Source organism: Adiantum capillus-veneris, chromosome 14 (genome assembly GCF_014529385.1).
Source record: "Adiantum capillus-veneris isolate H3 chromosome 14, ASM1452938v2, whole genome shotgun sequence".
NCBI lineage: Eukaryota > Viridiplantae > Streptophyta > Polypodiopsida > Polypodiales > Pteridaceae > Adiantum > Adiantum capillus-veneris.
The window spans coordinates 160,769,048-160,775,940 of NC_140944.1; the positions used below are offsets into that span (position 1 = coordinate 160,769,048).

The 6,893-nt window shown below is 37.7% G+C and overlaps 2 pseudogenes; both read left to right on the forward strand.

The window, feature by feature from the left end:
- The first annotated feature begins 319 nt into the window (after positions 1 to 319).
- Positions 320 to 2,049, forward strand: LOC147443484 (uncharacterized; annotated as a pseudogene).
- Positions 2,050 to 5,638: 3,589 nt separating this feature from the next.
- Positions 5,639 to 6,675, forward strand: LOC147443485 (uncharacterized; annotated as a pseudogene).
- The last annotated feature ends 218 nt before the right edge of the window (positions 6,676 to 6,893 follow it).

The window sequence follows — 6,893 nt, forward strand, 5'->3', positions numbered from 1 at the left end:
TGGGAATAACTAATTGATTCGAATATGAGATATCTAAAATTTTATGCCTCATAAATACGAATTGCTTCACTTAAATAAGGACAATAAGGTGATTGATATTACTAGGTGATGATACTTGAAATTTATCCTCAATATTGAAACTAGGGGAGAACTATAATGTAAACTAAGTGTAAACTATGAAATCTCTGGTTATAATGTGAACTAAGAGTAAACTATGATATTATTACTAGCTATAATGTAAGCTTGGAACCATGTTTAAGAATTGGTTTTTGATCACCCATAGTAGCTATCCTCTTGTTTGATCCTTTCCTTATAAGAGATGGAGTGTCTTGAAGGATACATAAGTGATTATGTGATCTCCGAGGATGATTCTTATAATGACACAAGCACCTATGAAACCAGCAACCATGAAGATGGTGAAGATCATCCTCAAGGAACCTTTACAAACTTAGAGGAGCTAAGGAGACAAATAACTTTTTCTTCATTGGATCCAAGTCAATATGTGTCTAATAGGTTCTACTCTTTTGAAAAGAAAATTTATGACTTAATGAAGGATGCAATGCAAGGAAACATTTCAGTGACCTTGGAGGCGTTGAAGTCTTGTGATTCTAGAGGCATGCTTGATTTAAAAAGATGGAGGAAAATGAAAGACAATCTATGCTTAGAAAAAAATGAAGATTTTTCCACATATCTTTGCTTAAGTTCGCTGCCAAAGATGAAAATCTCCTACATAGAGGAGTGGGAAAGCATTGTGCAAGAATGTCACACACAATGGGAGATGGAACATGTCATTTAGGTTTTGATGAAACTATCCAAAAAACTAATTCTACATGGTGTGTAGACATTAGAAGGCATGGGATTCCTATTGCATAGGTGAAGGACCTCCTTGATGTTTGTGAATGTAAGATATGGAACCAAAATCCCAATGTATCCCAATCACATCCAAGAAAAGACACTACCATACTTCTTAGGCATGAAAGAAGTGTTGAGGCATCAAATGTTGACGAAGATTTGATGGAGTGAGCACAAAGTGAGGCTAATAATGGTTCGTTCAAGTAAGTACCATGGCCGATACAAGACAGTTGTTGATTATGCATGCCATAGAGGTGGAAAAGCAGAAAGGAAAGGAACTAAGAAGAGACTAAGGAGATCCAAGAAATGTGGTTGCCCTTTCAAGGTGAGAGTAGTGTATTTTAAGGATACACAAAATGCCTCTATTTCATTATTTCCTCTTCATGAAGGGCATTCCCCTGGCACACGTGAGGATTTGTATCACTTACCAGTCCATCCAAATGTCATTGAATGTTGTATGGAAGATTTTATTTGATGTGGGTAGCTCACGGCATGTGGCAAAGATGTCTTTGTCAAAAGAAAGATTGCATTATGAGCGGTCTTCTCCAATTGATCAAGTAATGTTTAGGTTCTTTATGATTCAAAGGGAGATTTCCATGTTGTCTTATCAAATACGGATTCAAGGTACTATTTATATGGAGTTTTAATATAACTTACACCTTGTCCTTGCTATCTTTATTCATGATATAGATTATTATTTTCTGTAAATGTAGGGAAGATCTCAAAAGATGACTGGACCGCCATGTGGAGTGAGTCTTGCATGTTAAAGGCTCAAGGCAAGGTATGCATTAAATTCTTCCTCCATATAAGTGTAAGGATGTGGTTAGTAAAAGTAAGCTAACATTCGTATCTTGCTAGGTGTGCTATTGCCAACCTTACAATCCTCATGCACAGGATGATAAGGATAAGCCTTTCATTATTATTATTCAAGATAATTGGATGCTAGACATGGCAATGCGATTTCCTACACATAATTCATGGGCTATTGATAGTACTTTCAAGACAATTAAATGCGATTTATATGGAGCTGTATTACCAAACCAACATGCTATTGGGATAGCCATTTGGTTTTTGATGTGCACAAATGATCCAGGATCAAACCATGAAAGTATTGCTCTAGAGAAAACCCTTAGGGTGATCTTTTCTAGAATTAAGGACGTCAACCTATGGCTCTTGTTATTGACAAATGCCAAATAGAGCTTGATGCTTTTCTTAAAGTGGTCAATGAAGATCATTATTGTTGGGAAAACCAAGGCTTGGGACTCTGCCAACAAGTTTCTTGTCATAACCTTCTTTGTTGGTTCCATACAAAGAAATCATGGGTAGAGAATCTTCTTCCAAAGGTATGTATTATTTTTTAATATTGATGCACTATCTCTTGTGCGTGCATTAGTATATGTGTATTAAAGAACCTTACATACATGTAGGTTCCAAAGGAGCGCCAAGATCATCTCTACTCTTCTATGACAACACTCATGTATTGTGTCAATGAGTTTGATTTTGAACACAACTATGAAGGGATTTTACAACACTATGTAGAATATGTGAATGTGCAAAGATATGTGACAAATGGATGGTGCGGACATGATTCTCCTTGGCATGAGAGATGGCCCAAGTTTGGTCGGCTATTCAATTATGGAAATGTGGACACAACAAACTTAGTGGAAAGATTATGGCAATACATAAAGTATACCCTTTTGTATGCACGAATCAATAGGTCTATCTTGGACCTTCTACATTCTCTTGTAGGTGATAGTACAACCGGCACTCGCACGGGTGGGACTTTGCTAGAGTTCTTCAAGCAAAAACAAGAGATAGGTATTTCAAATTTGATCTATGGTTCAATCATTTTAATTTACTTTTTTTCATAACAAGTGATTTTTTTTTTAGTTGATTCGGGACGCTTTAGCATCCATGGCTCCTCAAAACACCACACTGCAAGACTACAGGGGGCCGAGAAAATTTTACAACGATATGAGAATGATCCATCTTCTTTGCAAATCATAAATGACATGACATTATTATTTAAGTTCCAAAGTGTTTCTACACTAAGACATATGGTTCATATTGCCAGGTCTTGCATAGTTCACACACAGTTCACATATAGTTCACATAGTTTACATTCCTTACATTGTATACACAAATGATCCATATTGCCAGGTCTTGCGTAGTTCACACACAGTTCACGTATAGTTCACACATAGTTCACATAGTTTACATTCCTTATATTGTATACACAAATGGTCCATATTGCCAGGCCTTGCATAGTTCACATTGTGATTCACACATAGTTGACATTCCCCATATTTTCATGTGTGCACATTAGAGTAGTGTGCATACATCCCTCTTGGTAGAACTATCTACCTTCAACCTAGTTCACATTCCTCATATTTCCATGTGTGCATACATCTCTCTTGGTACAACTCTCTGCCTTCCTCCTCTTCAATCTATTTCACACCTAGATACATTGTATACACATATGGTCCATATTGCCAGGTCTTGCATAGTTCACACGCAGTTCACATATAGTTCACATATAGTTCACATAGTTTACATTCCTTATATTGTATACACAAATGGTCCATATTGTCAGGCCTTGCATAGTTCACACATAGTTCACATTGTGATTCACACATAGTTGACGTTCCCCATGTGTTCACATTAGAGTAGTGTGCATACATCCCTCTTCGTAGAACTATCTACCTTCAACCTAGTTCACATTCCTCATATTTCCATGTGTGCATACATCTCTCTTGGTACAACTCTCTGCCTTCCTCCTCTTCAATCTATTTCACACCTAGATACATTGTATACACATATGGTCCATATTGCCAGGTCTTGCATAGTTCACACGCAGTTCACATATAGTTCACACATAGTTCACATATAGTTCACATAGTTTACATTCCTTATATTGTATACACAAATGGTCCATATTGTCAGGCCTTGCATAGTTCACACATAGTTCACATTGTGATTCACACATAGTTGACATTCCCCATGTGTTCACATTAGAGTAGTGTGCATACATCCCTCTTCGTAGAACTATCTACCTTCAACCTAGTTCACATTCCTCATATTTCCATGTGTGCATACATCTCTCTTGGTACAACTCTCTGCCTTCCTCCTCTTCAATCTAGTCCATATTGCCAAGTCTTGCATAGTTCACAAATAGTTCACATATAGTTCACATAGTTTACATTCCTTATATTGTATACACAAATGGTCCATATTGCGAGGCCTTGCATAGTTCACACATAGTTCACATTGTGGTTCACACATAGTTGACATTCCCCATATTTTCATGTGTGCACATTAGAGTAGTGTGCATACATCACTCTTGGTAGAACTTGTGTAAGAGGCTGAGAAATCAGCAAGGGAGAGCTTGTGAGAGGAGCTTGTTTTTGCCATATCTCTCTCATTTGGAGTCAGATTATGGCAAAGTAAAGTTGTAATTGGGGGTTTTTGGCCGTTGTGGACACAATGGTGCTGTCCATTTAGTCCAAAAATGTACCCATGTTTTGCAGTCAAGAGAGCTCTTCATGTGTGTGTGTGTGAAGGCTCTGTTTGTGAATTAGCCCTCTTTTGGTATTAAGAGCTCTATGTTTATGAGCCATCCCTTCTATTAGAGTCCTATTTTATCAATTTGTTGAGCAAGATAAGGGTTTCCTCTCCCCTATGTGCTGATTTCATGTGTGTGTGTGTGTGTGTGTGTGTGTGTAAGAATTGGGTGTTTCATTGAGGGTAATTATTTGAGTGTTTGGGTGCTCAAGATATTTCTTTTGTGGTAAATTGGTGTTGTGTGTGTGTGGAATCAGGCCAAATTGGGCCTGGTCCTGGTGCCCCTATTGCATGTGTGTTATTCCGAGAGTGTGTGTTGGGTGACTCTAGAGACATTGTGTGTGTTTTCTTTCCGCCCCACAACGTCAAACGGGCCTCTTGACTGCTGATGGAGAGGACCACGCTCTCTCTCTCTCTCTCTCTCTCTCTCTCTCTCTCTCTCTCTCTCTCTCTCTCTCTCTCTCTCTCTCTCTCTCCATAGCCTGTTGTCAAAAATTTCATGAAGCTTCACCATTGCCATTTGCCCCTACATTTCTCTCTCTCTCTCTCTCTCTCTCTCTCTCTCTCTCTCTCTCTCTCTCTCTCTCTCTCTCTCTCTCTCACTCACACACACACACACACACACACACAGCTTCAAAGCGTTTTCTCTCTCTCCGTGGGCTCTACATGATAGGCGTTTCATCTCTCTCTTACCCCATGCAATTAGCTCAAAAGTTTGCAAGTTTTTTCTCTCTCTCTTTCTCTTGTCTTCTCTTGAGAGGGATTCACACACAGAGAATCTCTCTCTTTCTCTTCTACTTGCATCAATAGTCGTATTTGCCCAATTTTGTTACCTCTTCTCTACACATTTCTGATCACATTCTCTTATACTCTTTCTCTTTCTCTTCTCTACATGGTTCATCATAAAAACATCTTGATGAGCAACAAGGTTTTCTTGTACGAGGATATCTCACTCAAAAATGGACGACAAGCTCGACGATGCATAGCGAGTGAAGAATGTATATCCAAGAATATATGCTATACTAGGAGGATGGAAATGATGGAGCATCTCAACCAAGTCCATGGAATAATACATTCTATTCCTAAGAGAAAAAGTGGACGACCCCCGGGTTTGCGCAATGAAAGTTCTTCTCAATCGGCAATATATGAGAAGTAATCTCATATTCAATTCAATAGTGCACAGCAGAAGTTTGAGAGAAACAAGAAAACACAAGAAAAACGCAAGATGAAAGAGGCACTCGGCGTATGGGATTTCATGAACGATGGTGAAAGGGAAATGAAAGGGCCAAAAGATGTGTTTCTCTAAAATGTCTTGGCTGAGGCTATGGATGCGTATATGGCGACAAAGGCAGAATGTATTGCGACTATTCAAAGAACGATTGATGAAGGATATGATGCACATGTAAGAAAAATTAATGTTCTTGAATCTTTGTTTTGCTTGTGTTTCATCACGCTTTCCTGTTCTTCAATCATATTTTCTTTATTTAGAGACAACATGTCTTAGAAAAAGATCCATCAGAGAAAGAGATGTTTAATGAGGAGGATAATAATGCCAATCTATCATCAACTCCGGTATGTAGTTTTTTTTTTTATAGTATGCTTGTCTTGATCATATTCTTCTTTAAATAAAAATGGTGTACATCTCTCTTGCTTTGTAGAAAAATCTATCAACAACTGACTACCATGGACCTTTGTTAGTACCAACTAAAGTGCAAACAAGAAGAAGGTACTACGAGGAGTGTCACTTAGAAACCTCCCTAGCCAAGAAAAAGAAAGAATCCACTCCAACTCACAAAACTCCAAAGGTTCAACCACACTAGTTTTATTTTATTGTGAGACTTATGGTGTCTTTGGTAATAAAAATATCTTATGTTACTTGCATGTTGGACTAATGTTTTTTAGATACAATGGTCTATTGGCTCTAGGCCTCACCATGATGCAATCATTATCTCTCCCACACCAAATATTATCACATCATCTACACTAGTAATCTCTAATGGCGAGATTCACTTGGATTCTTCATCGAGTGACATCGGGCTCATGCAAGAAAGGTTATTATTGATAGCTTGGATTGTATATTTTTATACATTGCTTTATATGTAATTATAATTTCAAATTTTCTCTTTTAGATATGAGGGTGGCTCATCCATTCAATTTAGATCACAAAGATCTACTATACTTGTCGAAGTTGATGTGACTTTAGTTAATGCTATTATGGATGAAAAGGCCTCTACGAGAACCATGAATCTTTTCATGATTTGAGTTCTCATCCATTTTAGATTCAATAGAACGTAAATGATTTTTATACTCTAAAGAACAATGGATTAGAATTGACCCATTGCAGGTGGATGGAGAATGTATTGTCAAAAGATATTCTTGATAAGGTTTGGTTCCTTGATAGTTTATGGTTTGATTTTCTAAATCCACGCTTATACGAGGATAGCATAGGAGTCCAATTGTTTTTTGGGGATGTAGACATG